Source organism: Eumetopias jubatus, unplaced genomic scaffold (assembly GCF_037043125.1).
Source record: "Eumetopias jubatus isolate StellerSeaLion01/CBP00866 unplaced genomic scaffold, mEumJub1_p1.0 scaffold_15, whole genome shotgun sequence".
NCBI lineage: Eukaryota > Metazoa > Chordata > Mammalia > Carnivora > Otariidae > Eumetopias > Eumetopias jubatus.
This window is the reverse complement of record NW_028274821.1, coordinates 36,100,876-36,121,255: the sequence shown is the minus strand read 5'-3', so window position 1 is coordinate 36,121,255 and position 20,380 is coordinate 36,100,876. Positions and strand designations below refer to the sequence as shown.

General features: G+C 36.3%; 1 pseudogene; it reads left to right on the top strand.

Annotated features, from left to right (window-relative positions):
• The first annotated feature begins 10,480 nt into the window (after positions 1-10,480).
• Positions 10,481-10,949, top strand: LOC114212397 (small ribosomal subunit protein eS17 pseudogene; annotated as a pseudogene).
• The last annotated feature ends 9,431 nt before the right edge of the window (positions 10,950-20,380 follow it).

Genomic DNA, 20,380 nt, shown 5'->3' with positions numbered 1-20,380 from the left:
GTCAGTAAACTGAGTGGCAAGCTAGGATAATAGCAATTCCAGGAATAATATTAACTATAAGAACAACAACAATTTCCAATCGCTTGCTAGCTTCACTTCTTTATCCGAACTGTGAGCCAAGATTCTTCCCTGCTTCCAGCATGACCCTTGGTCTTCTAAGTCTCAAGACTTACATTGCATCTGATTTCTACAAAGAATCACTAGAAAGATTCAAATTTGGGTATGTACAAGAAAGACGAAGAACCAAGTTTTAATATCTTTGAAGAATTAAGTATATCTCAATGATACCTTTATGTTCTGGAGTTAAATTTAAGTCATTTGGTGGGTAGGGATGGGGAGTGACAGGCTGGTGTTTGTTGGTTTGGATTGTCTGGGTAACTTAATGTGTTAGAGTTGACAGCATACCATGCTCTGGCTCCAGGGCTTGTTTATTGATGCCATCTGTTTGTGCATTTATTTTCTCATTATATTGATGGCTGATCTTGATTAGAAACTGAGTTGGGTGCTGGACCGATTTTCTTCCTTGGGGAAACCATGCTGTTCTCTGACTTTACTGCATTAAGCTTTAAAAGGTAACTACCTACACTTTTAAAAAAAAAATTTATTGTTATGTTAATCACCATACATTACATCATTAGTTTAACTACCTACACTTTTAATGTATTACTGTGTTCAGAAAAAGTATCTGAAGAGTTTGATCTGATTATAAGAAGCTTGCTAATTTTGGGGGGAGCATCAACAGGATACAAGAGGCAGCTCTTATCTTAGCATATAGCTAGTATTTCTTTCACTGTGAGACTGATAGCCGAAGATCATGAACTGAAATATCAAAATGCTCATCAAGAGCTTAGCAATCACACCTGAGCTAAATGTGCTTTTCCTTGAAATCTGGAATAATACATAGCAATTGATTACGTTATGCCTAGGGATTCTTTTTCCTTCTTGCCTCCTCATCTTTTTCTCTCCTCCTTCTCTCTCCCCCTACCTCCACCCACCCCCCTCCTCCTCCTCCTCCTTCTTCTTCTTCTTATCAGAATAAACAATAGCAGTACAGCTTGACTTGCACATATAAATTGAAGATAATGATATTTTGGCTTTTTGTTCTAGTTTAACCAAACCAGTGCATATAAATCAGTCAACAGTTTTTATGCTTTAAAAACTTTAAAAGGGAACACTGCTGATCATATCTTCCCAATTTGATTTTTTTTTTTTTTAATTTGGTGCCTGGGTTCATTGTTTCATCTCTTTTTCTCACTACCTGTTTTTATTACAGTCTAAGTATATGTTTTGTTTTGTTCTTTTTTCTGAATCCCTCCTTATGAAAGTAGCTGTGGTAGATTGCACCTGTACAAGTTGATCCTTTGGGATCAAGTGGAAGTCACTGTGAGTAGTCCAGAGGGCCACTTTCCTCAATACTTGCAGCTGACTCCTCCATTGCAGATTTTCCCAGAAGTGCATCAATAACTCGCCTCTGTAAGTGACCACCCTCCAAATACACAAACATATCCTGTTTTTGGACATGCTCAGACTTATCTTTGTCTCAATTTAGAAAATATCTTGGGTTCTCTGATAAACAGATTATTGATTCGAAATTACCAAAGCATGCATTGTTTATTGATTTTTAGAGACATATTCAGTAGGTTATCAAGGCAATTAATTTATTTTTAATACTTGAGAACCTTGAAGAACAACCAGCTATAACATGGTTTCTTACAAGAAAAAGAAGTAAGCACACACATATATCAGTTCTGTTTACATAGCACCATTTTGAAAAAAGAGTGTTCTACTGAAATAAATGAAGATAATATACTTGGTTATTTGTTTTGTTTGATTGATTTTCTTCTCAATATCTTTAACATATATTACTAAACAGATGCAAATATCAGTTGAGGTCATAGCTCTTGATCAGATCGCCAAATTTCAAAAGCTTGGATCTACCACTAGAGGCTGTGTCATACTGGATAAGAGTTTTACTTTTCTAAGCCTCTGTCTTCTCATGACTTATTTCCTGAGTAGTCAAAATGATTAAACAAGATGAAATACATAAATGCTCATAAATGCAACAAATGGCATCTCTCTTTGCTCTGTATACATCTGAACATTTGCCATCACATCTTACATAATTTAGATTCTGATTTTGAAATGTATTTCTTGCCCTCAGGAAGCATATGGTCTAGTGGTCATATGTCTCTGTATTCATTGACAACCCAAGCCAAGATATTGAATTAATGGGTTCTGGTTGCTAAATGTGTTGGTATTGATGAGCATAAGAGAAAAGGCATTGAAGAATTTTTGGCTCTGCAGCTATTGTTTCTGAAAAGTATACCGTAAAATCCAAAAGTTAACTTCTGAGGTTAGTATAGAGATCAAACTGAAAATAGAGACAAGACTCTGAAGTGGGGTGTAGCTTATCAGAGGTCCTTTAAAAATTTCCCCTATTCCACTGATCTCAATTTGGCATCCCAGCTCATCTGACTTGTTCACAAGTTCTTCCATACGAGAAAAGTCCTCAGTGCTGATTGTGAATCACGTGGGCTGCTGCTAGTCTTGTGTGACTTCGTTTTCTGGCACTTCTTGCTGGGGACTGCTGTAGCAGGATGTAGCTTCATCACGTGGAGCTGCCGCTTTTAAAAAGTGTGATGTACATCACCTACAGGCAGGTATCTCAGCTGGTTCAGTGACAAAGCAAAGCAGTTTCATTTCCCAGCCTGAGGCCTCAGCTCCACAGAGAGCCCTACAAGCTTCCTTTTTAATGCTCCAAGATAACTTCACAAGCACCAGATGGTTCTGGTAAGTCTGGGATGGTTAGGAGGCTTCCTGTTCAAAGCAGTACCATGGCAGGAGGGTCTGGCCGGGCCTCGAGAGTTCTCATGATGACAGAAAGAAAGGAATAGTGGTGATGATAGGTACTAGATTCTGTGTGAAGGAAGCCTCATATCTCTCTGTTTTTATGATTAAGGAAAAATAACCATATACTTCTAGAAAGAAATCCTATTCCTTTACTTAGATAACCTCGGAGGTAATGTTTTCCTATGAAATCACAGGGATTTGGGGAAGTCAAAGGGCATTGGTGAGGAACTGGGTTAACTGCCCAAACTGGGGTCAGAAAGTGGGGATATTACTTTCAAGAGTTAATGCGAGGAAACTGGGCAGACATTTCATAATCAGTCATTTGAACCATTCTCAGAAAATTAGATCATTAATTGTATAAAATTCCCTGAAGCATCAAAATATTTTGCATGCTTGAAATCCTGCAGATGGTACTCACAAGTAAGAATATATTGTATTTATTTGCAAATATCATAGAGCACATTCATAACTTGTTGTGGATGGCATATGTGTCCCATTGCAGGGAAAATGGTGAAGTAGTCAGTTTTGGGTTGTGGAGTCAAATGGGGTTTGGTTGTTTCATTTATTTATTATTTTTAATCAGGCATGGGGACAGAAAAATAGGGCTTACTTTTTTTAAAGATTGAATTTATTTATGAGAGAGAAAGAGAGAGAGAGAAAAAACATGTGTTGGGGGGGAGGGCCAGAGAAAGAGGGACAAGCAGACTCCCCCGGAAAGTGGGGAGCCTGATGTGGGGCTTGATCCTAGGACTCCAGGATCATGACTGGAGCCAAAGTCAGATGCTTAACTGACTGAGCCACCCAGGTGCCCCAATAAGGCTTACTTTTAACCATGCTGGGAGGACATTTAGGATTGCGTTTGAGTAGATTCTTTTTACTTAAGAGCCAAGTTAAAGGTAATTTTCTGGGGCAATTTAATAACATTTTAAAACCAAAATTCTCTAGAAGGATCATCTAATTAGTTGAATGTCTGAATGTGTTATTTTTTTCTGGCATGCTTGAGGAATTTTCTATTCTATGGCATGATATTCTCTCTGCTAGTTTCACTCATCACTGCTCTGTCACCTCATCAGTTTTGCCCAAGATAAAAGCTTTATCATGATCTCCCACTCTCTTTAATTCTCCTGTGGGTACAACATGTGGCTTCCTTCAAATATGATTTTGGCAGTTTTTACTCAATCAAAAGGAATTCCTCCTCCCTCTGGCCCTCCATATTCTGTCTCTCCTGTCCAAGCTGTGTCAGCCCTAAGCACTTTCAGTGGTATTTTTCTTTCATTTCTGGTTTGTTTGGCGTTCAACAGAGTAATGATTGAGGTGGCTTGTCTAAAAATAAGTTTCCAAGCTCTGTCTTCAAACTGCAAATCAGAACCCTTTGACATGGAGTCCAAAAATCTGTAACTCCCCCTGGTAACTCAAATACATTGTATTTTGAGACTCATACATCCTATATGTTCATGTATTACTGCCCTCAAGAGCCAAATTACCTGAAATGAATTTATTTTATAAAAACTCCATTGAAATGTTAACAAATTATGTAGTGTAGTTTTAAGGGCTTAATTTCTGTAATGAAGTTTCAACAGAACATAGTGTATCTTCTCTAATATCATTTCTTAAGTTGCTGGAATGCTTAGCTAGAGTCTGATTCATTACCTTAAACTCTGGATCCACTGTGTGAAAATTTAGCGTTGGAGAAGACATGGAGAGCAATTTTGGTTATAAATGGTTCTGGATGCCAATGCTGTGATATACCCTTTTTGCTGTGCTTTATGTGTGGGTATAGAGATTGCAAATTTGGTGATTATTTGGGTAAGAACAAAGTGTTGTTAAATTGAGAAACTAAGTATCTTGCCTGAGGGGTGTATTATATTCTCTATAACACTAAGGTAATTTCCAAATAGCAAATATTAAAAATAGAAGGTTAATTTTCATGCCTAGCTACGTAATTTCTACAACACTGGGAATTGGTCTTCCTCAAGACACAAGTAGATTAATGTTTTTGCTAATCCTCTTTCCCCCCTTTTGCAGACTGTAGCTTCTGCCTCACCCCCTCCTGCCCTACCCTGAATGAGATATCCTACCCCCACAGAGCTGAAAGTATTCCTGTAGTTGGCAGTCTGGTTAGTTAATTAATTACTTAATTATAGCTGTCTGCTAATCTTTGCCAGGTTGGAATAGCAGGCCCAGGACTTAAGATTGGCTTTATGACTTGCCTTGTCTTTGTTAGGATTCTAGATTTTCTTTCATATAATTGACTTTATGTCCTCTTGCTGTGAACTTTCTACTAAGCATTTATAGCTTCTGTCTTTTTACCTCAATGTTCATTCCTGGGGCCTGAATGAATCCAGCATGACATAGAAAACAGGACATGACTCTGAATATCACAACTGACTGAAGGACCCTACTATTTGGGCTCTTCAGCCATATGAGAATTTTTGGTATTGAAAATAGCCCAATTTTAACTTAAATATACTCTTTTACCTCACATAGTCATGAAATTCTGTAATTTGCCCTGAGGGGCACAGTCTGTAGGTAAGAAAGTCTATCTCATTTCTGATTCTTGCCTGCAAATCTTTGGCCTGGCTCCACCACTGAACTTTCTCGTGGACAAGATTGTTCAAGTAATGGCAGAGAAGTGTTTTTGATTTTATAATATATCTCTTTCTTTTTACTTTGAAAATAATGAAATATGGCAAATAGAATAGTCAGGGTTACCATTTATGTCTATCATGGGAAAAGATAGTATTTTAATGGTTTAGTAAAAACTGTACTTAAATTTAATAACATGTGACTATAGTAAACTAATTTTTTCAGCCATAACATAATACCTGCACTATAGATTTTCTATGCCAAACAAGCCTGATTCCCTTTAAGTTCTTTTCTTTTTTCCCCTTAAATTTATAGATTAAAATCTTACAAATTCTGATTTTTTAAAAAAATATTGAATATTGTAGATGCTCACCTCAAGAACAAGTTTTGAGTATTCTAAAAAAAATAGATTCTTTTCCTGCCAGGAACTTATATTTTGAGTAAATTCTAGTTACTGAGATTTATTTGTATAATATTTATTTGTATAATATTCAATACTAAATGATAAATATTAGATTAACCTATCAATACAACATAACAATTCCAGTAATTTATAGTAATTACGAGGATCCATTTTGTTTATTCTCACCTATTCCTTCCCATTACCATATAATTTCAATTCTTCTTATTTTTGTTTATCCTATAAGTATGAATTTAATACTTGCTAGGTACTTGGCTAGATATTGGGAATATAAAAATAGAAATTCATGGTCTTCCAATGAAGAATGTAGATTTTTATGGACAAAATTCAAAATCTTTAAAGGATCAAAAGGACAGGTTTAAAATGAAGCATACCACACTAGAACATTCATATTTAAAAGACATCCAAACAGGTTTATGTTTCTTGAACCATGAAATACAGTAAAGCTCTTACCCACTTGGATCTTAACCCCACAATCTTGAGCCTAGGTGCCATGGTCTAACAATGAGATCACTGGCCACAATCCTGGCTAAATTTCATCAATCACACCAGCCACAGTTTGTCTATACCTTTATATATATTTCTGCTCTCATTTAATGATAGCATTGTATTTATATTTATTTTATAATAAAATAAATATATTTCCTTATATTTATATTTATTTTATATATATTTACATATATATGGTTTGTATAACCATACACATACGCATGCTTATGTATATACATACATATATATATTTGCAAAGACAATACTTGTGTATTGGTGTTACTTTATAGAGTCAAACCTATGCAAGATATGTCATGTCAAAATATGTGCTAAGAGAAGGAATTATCATTTACTGAGGGCTCATTTCCCAAATATGGAACACATTCAGGCATAACACAGAATTCTATAAGCTATTATAGTCTTTATTTTAGTTATTTTTGTAAAAGTAAGCCAAGTCTAAGAGTGTAAGTAACTTTGTCAAGGTCGTTCACCTTCTTTAGCAATGGAAAAAAGGTCTAATTTGAGGAAACAGATATAAAGTGTACTTTAGCATTTATGGTTTAAAAAAAAAAAGTGATACACTGGCACCTTTTTCTATCAACTGAGAAAATTCCAAAGTGTAACAACTATTTATAAGCTCTGGAAAGATGTCTCTAAGAGATATTTAGTTTCTCTTCTTGTCCACAAGTGACCTGAATCCTTGTCAGTTTTCTCTAGTGAAGGGACTAGTAAACATTTTCTGTAAATGGTCAGAGAAAAAAACATAGGTTTTGGAAACCATAAGGTTTCTGTTCCAACAACTTAAACTTTCTGTTATAATGAAAAACATTTATAGACACTACGTAACTATGGCTGTGTTCCAATGAAACTTGCCTTCAAATACAGGTGTTAAGCAACGTTTGGCCCACTAGCTAGTTTGCTAACCCTTGCTTGCATTTTATTTTACCTTTTGAAGACTTATTTATTTCTTTTAGAGGGAGAATGAGAGCGTGCATGTGCATGAGTGAAAGGAGGGGCAGAGGGAGAGAATCTTCAAGCAGACTCCCCACTGAGAGCAGAGCCGCACAGTGGGCCTGATCCCATGACCCATGAGATCATGACCTGAGCCTAAACCAAGAATCGGAGGTTTAGCCGACTGAGCTACCCAAGCGCCCTCCCCCTTGCTTGCATTTTAGACTGGTGATCACTGAATAACTTTGATCACATATACCATTATTGAAACAGTTTCATGCACATACACCAATAGATGACTTTACTAATGTAAAGGGATTCACAAGAACTATTGTTCTAATATATTTTGTTCAGTATGCAACATGCATGAAAACATAGAATAAAGATTAAGTAAAATATGTAAGTAGAAAGTCAATTTTATTTCCCATCATGTGGAATGTCCTACCCACCACCTGGTGTGTGAAGCACTATATTGAAGAACACTGCCCTAGATACAGCCAATAAAACAATGAGATATATATGGAGATATATATCGAGATATATATCTCATACATGTACACACACATATATATATTAGGTATATATATTTACAGTTGGTTAGGTTCAGTTGGTATTTTATTAAACATACGTTTTCCTTCACAATAGGAATATCAGATTATAACAACCATACTACTTTTAGAATTAAATGAGGTCTAGTCTCTTATTTTTGCCTTAAATCCTCTTTCTTTGCTCTCTTTCTCCTCCATCCCACCCTTCTTTGTCTCCCTCTTTCCTTTAAAGGCACCTGAGTTATCAGCTTTTGTTAATACCTGTCAGTCTCAGCATGGATTCAATTCCCCTTTTGACTTGGGAAATCAATAACCTTGAGGTGTTTCTACAGAACACTCTACTAGATTTTTGCTACTTTGTTCCATACAAAAACAAAAGTGCTGTACTTCCGTTGAGTTTATGCTTTAAGTTTTTGTGTTTTGAGTTAGTGCCATTTAAAATTACTCCAAGCAGACAACCATAGGTGTGTTGGTTCAAAAGAAATAGCAGATTATATGAAAACCTTCTAACTCAAAATTCTTTTAAGCATAAATTATCTCAATATTCTGCTTTATTTTCATTCATGATTTAAAATATACATGAGTACATAAATATGTATATATGCATCTAAAATAATATCTTCCCTTAGTTATTTTAGAAGAAAAACAAGCAAAATTTTTCTAATATTAAAAATTTATAGTCTTTCATATTAAATATTTATTTCAATTCCTTGTCCAAGCAAATACAAAGAATGATTTTTTACATAAGTACTTACATGTATTTTCCAGCATACTTAAGAAACCAAACTGTCAAAAGCAAAGTGCAACATATCTCTGTTTAGATTTTAGGAATATAGTCTAAATACTTATTGGCAGCTAACCTAAGATATGTGCATGTCCTTTTAGCAAATGTGTCTTGAGTATGTATTTGTGTGTAGATCTGAGAAGGTATGAGGTATACCAGACAGAAAAGATTCAGTTAAGTTCTATGAAAATTAGATTCCATTTTTATTTTTTTATTTTTTTTAAAGATTTTATTTATTTATTTGAGACAGAGAGAATGAGAGAGAGAGAGAGAGAGCACATGAGAGGGGGGAGGGTCAGAGGGAGAAGCAGACTCCCTGCCGGGCAGGGAGCCCGATGCGGGACTTGATCCAGGGACTCCAAGATCATGACCTGAGCCGAAGGCAGTCACTTAACCAGCTGAGCCACCCAGGCGCCCTAGATTCTATTTTTAGTTTCTTCCACCAAGATCGTATGTGACCTTAAATAAATATTTACTCTCTCACAGTCCCACCTTCTTCATGTTGAAGGGAAGGAAAAATTCTTCTCTACCTGAAGGTCTTCCAGCTGGACTAAGAATTAAATTTAAATGAGACCCATTAACAGGAGGATAAAAACAAAACAAAACAGTGTCTTACAATGTAAGCACAGAGACCCAATAATGAAATTGAGACCTCAAGAAATGACCAAAGCAGACAGTTTTTGTACTTTTTAGACGAAGAGGCAATAAATTTGTGAGAAATTGACAGGACAAAGAAAACTGTGGGAGCTTCCATTAGTAAGGAATTCTAAACAGAATTTGGGCTGGGACAGTAAATTAGTAAAAACTAACAAGGATTGTTTATATAGCCTCCTGGGCTTTAAATTTCCCATCTCTGATAAGGTCTCTACGTCCTGGTACAAGGTGGGTGCCTTTCCCATGAGAGATTCATTTCCTGCCTTCAGGAAAGGAGGGTCTGAATATCCTCCTTAGATAGGATGTCTATTGTAACTTTTATTTAAAATAATCAATATGCTGGAGCGCCTGGGTGGCTCAGTCGGTTTGTCAACTGCCTTCGGCTCAAGTCATGATCCTGGAGTCTGGGATTGAGTCCCGCATCAGGCTCCCTCCTCAGCAGGGAGTTTGCTTCTCCCTCTGACCCTCCCCCCTCTCATGTGCTCTCTCTCTCTCTCTCATTCTTGCTTTCTCAAATAAATAAATAAATAAAATCTTAAAAAAAAAAAGAAGCCGTCGTATCCTCTCCATTTGAAAAAAAAAATAATCAATATGCCAAAGGGGTACATTTTAGGGTAGCCTGCCCTCCTTGGCCCCTACAATTTATAGGGCTGGGAGCATGAAACAAATGCTCTCTGAGGGCCATTCTGTCACTGAGTCCATGATAAAACCTATATTCTAATAGTGGCAGGATTATACAAAAATAGTATTAGCTAAAATTGATTGAGCACCTACTTTATGTCAGGAACTGGGATACATACTCCTCATTGATTATTTACTGCTTATTTTAATTTAGAGTTATGTAGTTATTTTTGCTCATTTTAACATCAGGAATTGTAGATGCAGAGATAAAAAAGTCACTAGCACAAGCTTTGTAGCTCATAAGAGAAATAACTCATAATTAAACCCCGGACCCTGTGATTCATAAGTCTACTGTGTTTCAGCTCATTTCAGAATACTCAACACACATGTGTACACACACACACACATGCACACACACACACACACAAGGCATGATAATCATTGCTGTTAACTCCACCACTACCATTCCTACTTACCTCCAAGTATGATTCCTGAGATGCAAAATAGTTTTGATGATTTTGCTAGTAACCACTAGACAATCCTTTAAAATACATGTAGCTGAGCTCTTTTACTATACCCGCCAACATGGGCCGCGTCCGCACCAAAACTGTGAAGAAGGTGGCCCGGGTCATCATTGAGAAGTACTACACACGCCTGGGCAACGACTTCCACACCAACAAGCACGTGTGCAAGGAGATCGCCATCATCCCCAGCAAGAAGCTCCGCAACGAAATCGCAGGCTATGTCACACACCTGATGAAGCGGATTCAGAGGGGCCCGGTGCGAGGCAACGCCATCAAGCTGCAGGAGGAGGAGAGAGAAAGGAGGGATAATTACGTGCCCGAGGTCTCAGCCCTGGATCAGGAGATCACTGAAGTAGACCCTGACACTAAGGAAATGTTGAAACTCTTGGACTTTGGCAGTCTGTCCAACCTGCAGGTCACTCAGCCTACAGTTGGGATGAATTTCAAAACACCACGTGGAGCCGTTTGAATCTTTCTGCTGTGCTCTAATATCTTCAATAAACCTTGGACAAAAAAAAAAATACATGTAGCTGAAATTTAACAGGAAAAACAAACAAAAATAGACAAAAATACTTTCTGGTGTACTGAGATAAACTTTTCTAAAGTTGTAGATTGAGCTTCTCTCACCAAAAGTTCCTGCAGAGCATGGAATTTGGATCTAGCTCTATGGTCCTCCATTCATTGTTACTCATAGCTAGTTGTCCTTCTCTATCTATGAACAGTCCAGTTGCCAGGTTCTGCTGAATTTAAATTTATCTCCTTATATTTCTCACAAAACGAAACTGGAAGAAATGTAAGTAAAAACTCGTTTACCTCCCACTGTATGTATATCCCCTCATCTCTCTTTCCAACTCACAGTATTTTTCCTAATACCCATAATTTCACAATTTTGTCTTTTTGGCTCCTCACTCCAATGAATTGAGCTAAGATGACGAAATAAATTCAGGCACACCATTATCAAGTGTGTCATATTTACTTTTTTTCATCTTTGTTGTTTTATATTCTCTGAGAAAATTAAGCTTGAGGATTGAAGGATAAAATTACAATTAGGAAAAACAAGACCTATTTTTTTAAGTTTGACATATTTTGTGCCCCCCCAAATATAAAAGTATTCACTGGAAGAGTATGAAAGTACAGAAAATTAAAATTATAAATTAATAAAAGTTAATCACAAAATTCTATATCCCCAAGTTAACCACTATTAGTATTTGGATTTATGGATTTTCACAAATTTCTAGAAATTTTATGCAAGTAGTCACCTTGTGTTGTTTTATGTGTATGTTTACAGCTACATGTCAATATAGATCTAAACACATAGTAGGTGTCTTGACTGTGAGCAACAGAAGGAAATGTACTAAATGAACTGGAGATCCAAGAGTTAGAAAAAAGGCAGTAATGATGGGGAACAGATAACACAGCCAAAGACAAACCAGTCTGGTTGGGATGCTGCGCTGATCCCCAGTACCTCTCCTTGCGTCCCTGACACTGCAGGAACTTTCACACTTTCACAGCTGCCGTGACTGATTTTCCAGTGAAACTGGATCTTTGCTTTACTTCATCAAAATTCAAAAACTTGAGTTGGAGATTGATTATCTAAACCTAAGGGGTAAGCCTATATCCTTAGCCGTATTGCCCTTTTGCCTTGGGAATTTATGGAACATTGGACCTACTTCTCACCAGGATTCATGCCATAAAGAGATAATTCTAAAAGGAGAAGATGGACCTCAGAAGATGGATATTGACTCATGTCTACTATGTTCTAGTACTTTGGCCATACAACAGCTACATCCACTGTTCTTAACACTGCTCCTGAGTTTAGATATTTAAAACTATCTCTTGTTAAACCATTTCCCCCAGAAATAGCCCAAATTGTCATCACTCACCTGGTATCAAGTATAATATTGCTGGGTGGTGTTTATTTCTTTTTGTGTTGATCCATCTCATTATATTGGAAATTGTGGACTACAATTAAAAGTTAACCCTCACCCATGTAATATAAAAAAAATGAGATAAATATGGGAGAAAGTAAAAAAAAAAATAAGTTAGCATTTAATCTTATACACATAATATAGTTAGGGAAAAGAACATGGTAGAGCTATTATAGACTTCATTTCTTCAACTGGTTATGATGATATAATTGGTGCTTATTAATTCTTCCACCCACTATCTATTTATGTTTTATCTTCAGCTAATACCACACATTTGAGGCTTTTTAGCAACTGGAATGGCCCAAATACTCAATCCTGAAACAGGTTTCATAATCACTTATCATAGTCTTCCACTAGTTTTCTACCTCTAGATATTTTTGTTTTCTATTCTATTTCACCATCTCTTTTTTTATTTTTAAGTGGTCAGGAGGATTTATTGAAATAATGAGTAAATATATATGCTCTCAATCTATTTACAATTTTTACAATTCAGAGGATACAAATAAATCACAATTTACTACTCTCCTTTTTTTAATTGGTAACATATCATTGCAATAATAGCATTTTAAATAAAACATTGTCAACCAAGTTTTAAATTTTTGTATTAACATTTTTATACATAATAAAGAAATAAAATAAAAGAGTATTACATAATTTCCAAAAATTTGGAGGATTTTCTACATATTTAAATATTATCAATTTCTTAATTATAGACATTCCATTATCTGATCCTTATCTTCTAGAAAATGAATGTTTATTTCTTAAGGTTATTCCACATAATCATATATAAAATATTTCACCATTTCTTATCTGGTACTTAATATGATGTCAGTTGCTGTCCTGTGTCTTATATATATTAAGTCATCTAATTTTCATAATAACCTTGGAATATAGATACGATTTCCCCCTTATTTTGTAGTTGAGGAAGTTAGGTTTACACAAAGTTTGCATGAGTTGCCCAAATTCACACAACTAGTTGGTATTAAAGCCAGGATATTAACCCAGGCAGCCCAGGGAATCATCTGTGTTTTATCCATATTACCCTCTATACTCTTGAAGAGGACCAAGAAGATTTCTCTTTAATGGGTTAAATCATCCCCAAAACTACACCCTTTCCTTTATATCAAGTGGCAAAAAGTTACCCAGTACTGTTGGGTAACTAGTTTATCCCCCTGGAATATGATCTTAATGTTGGCAACTTTAGTTGACCAGTTTGACATTCATCAGTGGCAGTAGTCATGTGAGCATTGGTGAGAGAAAGTTCATATGGAGGATCTGCATGGCTTCCATACCTGCTTCCATGGTCACATGGTCAATGAGCCTAACACAGACTAAAGAATGAAGGTGACTGACGTAAACAAAGAAGACCATCTTGTCAACCTGATTACTAAGAGTTTTCTTCCATTCTGTTAGCATTCAAATGCCCCTTAAATTCTGCATTCAGATATAACATTTATGCCCTCATATTCTGGGGGCTACTCCAAGATGTCCTTCCACATTCCTTCTTTCCCAAACTACATTGAGTCCTGAGTCTTGTTTTACCCATTTTCCCAGACATCTGTCCAAACCGAGTGTCCATTAATTACTGTAGAATTTTTACTTCAGGCCAAAGCCCCTTCCAGAAAAATGTGGGGAATAAGATACACAGCTTAAAGTTCCTCATACTAGATGGATTAGTCTTTCAAGAGTAACTGGAATGAGAATAATTCTGTAGCAGTTATTTCTAGCTAGTATTATAATTTAAAGGAGAATCTTTCTTTTTCTTTCTTTCTTTCTTTTTCTTTCTTTCTCTTTCTTTCTTTCTTTCTTTCTTTCTTTCTTTCTTTCTTTCTCTCTCTCTCTCTCTCTCTCTCTCTTTCTTTCTTTCTTTCTTTCTTTCTTTCTTTCTTTCTTTCTTTCTTTCTTTCTTTCTTTTTTTCTTTCTTCCTTCCTTCCTTCCATCCATCCTTCCTTCCTTCCTTCCTTCCTTCCTTCCTTCCTTCCTTCCTTCCTTCTTTCTCTCTCTCTCTCTCTTTCTTTCTCTCTCTCTCTTTCTTTCTTTCTTTCTTTCTTTCTTTCTTCTTTCTTTCTTTCTTTCTTTCTTTCTTTCTTTCTTTCTTTCTTTCTTTCTTTCATAAAACTGATGACGGCATTTCCCTCCTCATTAACCTACTACTCTCATGTGGTAGTCACTGACTACTTTCCATGACATCAGAGTTGAATATTGAACAAGGGATTACAATATGGCAGGAGGGTGGGAGGGAGAGTTTGCATGGATTGCTTATACAATTCATTCAGTTGATTCCACTTCTGCAAGATAATGGAGTCCTGTGCTGGTCACTCTGAATTTTTGATCAAAGTAGATAATACCTAGTTCAGTAAGGTTACAGTGTCATCTGCTATCCTATGCTTAGATAGTTGGACTTAATCAAATTCTAGTATAGGCCAAGAGCTGTTTTTCAAAGGAGATTTAGTTGCTGAAGAAAACATGGATTTGTTTCAAAACCTCAGTGGTCTCCAGTGTGACTCTCATTCCAGGGCCTGCTCCTTTCTGCATGCTCTACCCAGATGTGTTAAAAACACTATGTACACTATTGCATCTGCTCAGTAGCAGAGAAACTTACACTGTCACTGTCACAAATTAGAGAGCCTGCTTTTGCACTGAGTTTTATTCAAAAGTGGCATCATTTCAGATAACAATAATGGGCAGAGCACTGTAATTAAATATGCTGTTTATTGCTTCTGAAATATAAAAAAGTTCAAGTATTGTGCCTCTTGCCTAATGGTAGCAAATGAAACTGTCTTCTTAGGAAAGTATTACCCTACCTGGCCCAATATCAATGGATTCCTAGAAAGTTCACTGAAATTGCAGGTACTGGTATTTTGTACTAATGTGTGTGTTAAACTGAGTTATCCAGGATACCTTCTACACCTTGGTAACTTGGTCCTAATGATATGATGTCATCAAGTAATAGAATAGCCTATATTCTGTCAGATGACTATATAACTAAGGACCCTGTCTATTGTGACACAGCAATGAGAGGCTGGTATAACAATAAAGGAAGTTAGTAAAATGACATTCTTTTACTATCAGGTAAAAACATCTTGGTCTTTTTTGAGCTGGAGAAAAACAAAGTCTTTATTGGATTAATAACTATATACTATAAGCCAGAAGCTAGTTTTAGCTCAAGGAAGGAAACCACATCTGAAACTCTAATTGTAGTTGAAATTACTAATCAATTAGATATACACTAATTCAGGGTCTTTCTTTGAGACATACCCATTTCTTCACTGACCAAACTGGAAAATTAAATGAGGATGCAGTAGTAATTACCATCTTATATGTTTACAGTCTTAAATGGCTATACAAATTGTGTGCTTTACCCAGAGAAATGATATTGATTTTTATTAATTGTTTGGATAGGGAGAAATGACCTCAGAGGTTTTTAGTTGGCTCTTTCTGCCAAAATAGTGCTTATTTCCTAAACCAATGGAGTAGTGAAAGTTTTCTGCTGCTTACTGAGTTATCTTTTCCAAATGCATATGTGAGAACTGATAGAATAAACACAGGGTTGTTTAGGGACTTCATTGGGCTGATTATGAGGCAAATTTGGGGCAAGGATCCTATTTATTACTCAACCCTACAGGCCTTCACACTGATTGGTGAACCTGTGGTCTTTTGGGTACTCAACAATTATTGTTGGACCAATCAGAGCCACTGTCTAATAACTCATGTTAGGTAGGTAGCTCTGGGTCTTCTCACAGTACAGGGACTATGATAAATCCCTGCAGGTCCTTTAGTGGAAGCCTAAAGGAATGATTTACATTACCTATCTCTATTGCTACTGCATGGCTTTGCCTTCTCTTTATTTGAGAGTTCTGTGTTTGTTAGGGATTGTGTGAGGAACCATGAATATCCTCCTGACACCAGTAAAACATGCCTTCGTTCCCAGACCTGGAATTATTTTTTCAAAAGTAAAAAGCAATATCAATTAAACTGTCTAAAACAATAACTTTTATTCTCTCTCTCTAAGAAGGAATCCAAAGATTAGGAGTCTTCACAATTGGTTAATTTGGCTTCCCCAAAACCCACTAAAGATTCTTTATATATATATATATTTTTTTTTTCTCTGCTATTTTCATCATGCCAGCTTTGTCTATAGGCTAATTGTCTAGTCATCTCAGTATGGTTGTTATAATTCCAGGCACTATCCAGGCATGTTATAGTGTAGTGATAGAAGAGTGCCTGTCTCTTCCTGTGTTTCTTTTTAAAAGCAGATTCCTTAGGACACCTGGGTGGCTCAGGTCATGATCCCAGGGTCCTGGGATTAAGTCCTGCATGGGACCCCTTGCTCAGTGTGGAGCCTGCTTCTCCCTCTGCTTGACGTTCCCCCTACTTGTGCTTTCTCTGACAAATAAACAAATAAAATCTTAAAAAAAAAAGGAGACTCCTTTCCAGGCAGCCCTTAGAAGTCTTCCCTTCATATTTCATAGTTTTATTACAGTCCCCCAGACCTAAATCAATCATTAGCGATACAGATGAAATAATCATAATTTATTTAGATATCAGAATATATGGACATAGGAATCAATTTCATGAGTGTTGTGTACCTGAACAAAATTAGGTTCTATTAACAGGGAACATATAATGAATGACTATTATATAGGTCACCTAGTATCATATCTGCTATCTACTATATCTACTCTATATATCTACTATATATATCTACTATTTCTACTATTTAGGACTTCAATTGATTGTATATTTATTCTCATTCTGAAGAAGATACAAATAGCATCATAGATATCCTGCAGAAGTAGTTATATCTTAGTAGACCCTGTCTCCTGTCATGATAACATGTCTACTTTTTTCTGGTGGTTCATTATAGTTTCTTTTCTCTACTACCCCAAGATCTACCCAGTCATATTGAAATCTGGGATTTTTTTTTAAGATTTTATTTATTTATTTGAGAAAGAGAGAGAGAGCATGAGCAGGGGAAGGGGCAGAGGAGAAGCAGACTCCCCGCTGAGCAGGGAGGCATATGTGGGGCTCACTCAGGGACTCTGGGATCATGACCTGAGCCAAAGGCAGATGCCCAACTGACTGAGCCACTCAGGCACCCTCAGAGGTCTTTTTTCAACCAGAGCTTTTCTCTGGCATGTTAGTCTACAAAACAGTAGAATCTAGTCTACAGAACAGCACATGTCACGGTGTCTGGGTGGCTCAGTTGGTTAAGCGTCCAACTCTTGGTTTCGGCTCAGGTCATGACCCCGTGGATCTGGAGATCAAGCCCAAGGGAGGCTCCGTGCTCAGTAGGGAGTCTACTTGAAGTCTCTCTCCCTCTGCCCCGCCCCCTATTCATGCACACATGAGCTCTCTCTATCTCCCTTTCTAAAATCAATAAATAAATCTTAAAAAAAGCAAGTGTCATAAAACTGACACTACTCACCTGTGCATTTCTCAAGATTTTTGGTTACCTGATTACCTTCATGCCAAGGAGAGTTTTTGTAAGGACTAATTAGGTAAGTTTCACAATTAAAAAAAATCACCTCTAATGGTTCCATTTATTCAATATTTTGGATTCCTTACTCTATAATATATTAAGTAATTTCTGGCATTACAGTGTTATTTGATGAGGGTGATGGTTGGGTCCACATTTTTCTAAACCAGCCAAGAGAACTATTGCAATCACCCAGAGGTCCAGGTTAGCATAATGAGTATAGAAACTCTGACAAGTTTATTCCTATTTGTAATTTCAGCCCAATCTAAAAATTTGTTCCCCCTCATCTTGGTGAACAATGTCAATAACTACTGATTTACTAATTTTCAAATTACTTATTAATAAGGAAAATTCTGAAGTTTTTCCAGGAGTAAAACTTTTCATTCTGCAATCAGCCCTTCAAATCTTGATGGAATCTCACTGTATATAGAGGACACAATGCGGGGAGGCTGGGCGGAGAGTGTGTGGATAATTGGCTTTTTATTGAAAGTTAACTCCTTTAGGAAAAAAGAGTAATAGCATCTTCAATCTAGGCAGGAACAACCTATTAAGGCAAGTTATGAAAAGTTACTTGCCAGACCAGGAGGATCAGCAGTTTGGGGTATTCCCATTCCAATTTCTGGGTATAACTCTTTCCAGATCAATACTCTAATTCATCTTATAGATGTAATCCTGTGAGTTGAACTGATATTGGAAATAATCAGTCATAGAATTATTTTGCTTTTGTAGTTTTGGCTACCTCAGCCAAAACTGTAAGAAATAGGGGACACTGGGTTTCAGTCTACAGTGGTTCTTTCTTACCTGCAATTTTGCTTTCTATGGTTTTAGTTCCCTGCAGTCAACCACAGTTCGGAAGCACATGATCCTCTTTCTGACATAGTGTCAGAAGGTCAGCTGTAGCCTAACGTGACATCACAATGCCTGCGTCACTCACTTCTGCTCTCATGCAGGCACCTTATCATCTCACATCATCACAAGAAGGGCGCCTTCAGTGTAGTAAGATATTTTGAGAAAGACCACATTCACATAACTTTTATTATAGCATATTGTTGTAATTGTTCTATTTCATTATTTTTTAAGATTTTATTTATTTTTATATAATATTTTATTTTATTTTTTATTTATTATTATGTTATGTTAATCACCATACATTACATCATTAGTTTTTGATGTAGTCTTCCATGATTCATTGTTTGTGTAACACGCCCAGTGCTCCATGCAGTATGTGCCCTCTTTAATACCGTCATTAAGTACTAGGCTAACCCATCCCTCCAACCCCTCCCATCTAGAACCCTCAGTTTCATTATTAATTGATGTTAATCTCTTACTCTGCCTAATTTATAAATTAGACTTTATCATAGGTATATATATATATATATATATATACCTTCTATACTTCTCAATAGATTAAGAAAATTAAGAAATATAAAGGTGTTAGAATGCTAGTAGCTATAAAAATAAGATAAATGTAGATATGTTTATCAAAAATAGGGTCATACTTTAGAGAAAGACAAGTATATATATATATATATATATATATAATATAAAAGAGTATATATTTAATTTGGTACTATCCATATTTTTAGGCATCCATAGGGATCTTAGAACTTATCTTCCATGGATAAGGGGGGACTACTGTATTCCTTTAGCTGAAAATTGAGAAATGTGGGAATGTTATTTCACTTTATGCTATCCAATGAATTTTATTTTATCTTTTCTACTGCATTTATTTTTTAAATTTTATTTTATTATGTTATGTGAGTCACCATATATTACATCATTAGTTTTTGATGTAGTGTTCCATGATTTATTGTTTGTGTATCACACCCAGTGCTCCGTTCAATACGTGCCCCCCTTAATACCCATCATTGGGCTAAACCATCCCCCACCCCGCTCCCCTCTAAAACCCTCAGTTTGTTTCTCAGAGTCCATAGTCTTTCATGGTTTGTCTCCCTCTTTGATTCGCCCCCTTCATTTTTCCCTTCCTACTATCTTCTTTGTTTTTTTTTTTTTAACATATAATGTATTATTTGTTTCAGAGGTACAAGTCTGTGATTCAATAGTCTTACACAATTCACAGAGGTCACCATAGCACATACCCTCCCCAATGTCTATCACCCAGCCACCCCATCCCTCCCACCCCCCACCACTCCAGTGACCCTCAGGTTGTTTCCCGAGATTAAGAATTCCTCATATCAGTGAGATCATATGATACTTGTCTCTCTGATTGACCTATTTAGCTTAGCATAATACCTTCTACTTCCATTCATGCTGTTGCAAATGCAAGATTTCAAGGTTTTTTGATGGCTGCATAATATTCCATTGTGTGTGTGTTTTATATATATATATCACATCTTCTTTATCCATTCATCTGTTGACGGACATCTATCCAATGCATTTTAAAGCATGTACCTAACTGTGCAGTCATTGAATTCCTCTTAACCTTCATAGTACTTAATGACTGCATCTGGACTACACCCTGAAATTTCGCCTCCAGTGGGTGACCACAGACTATGATAAATAAGACATGTAATCTCATTGTAA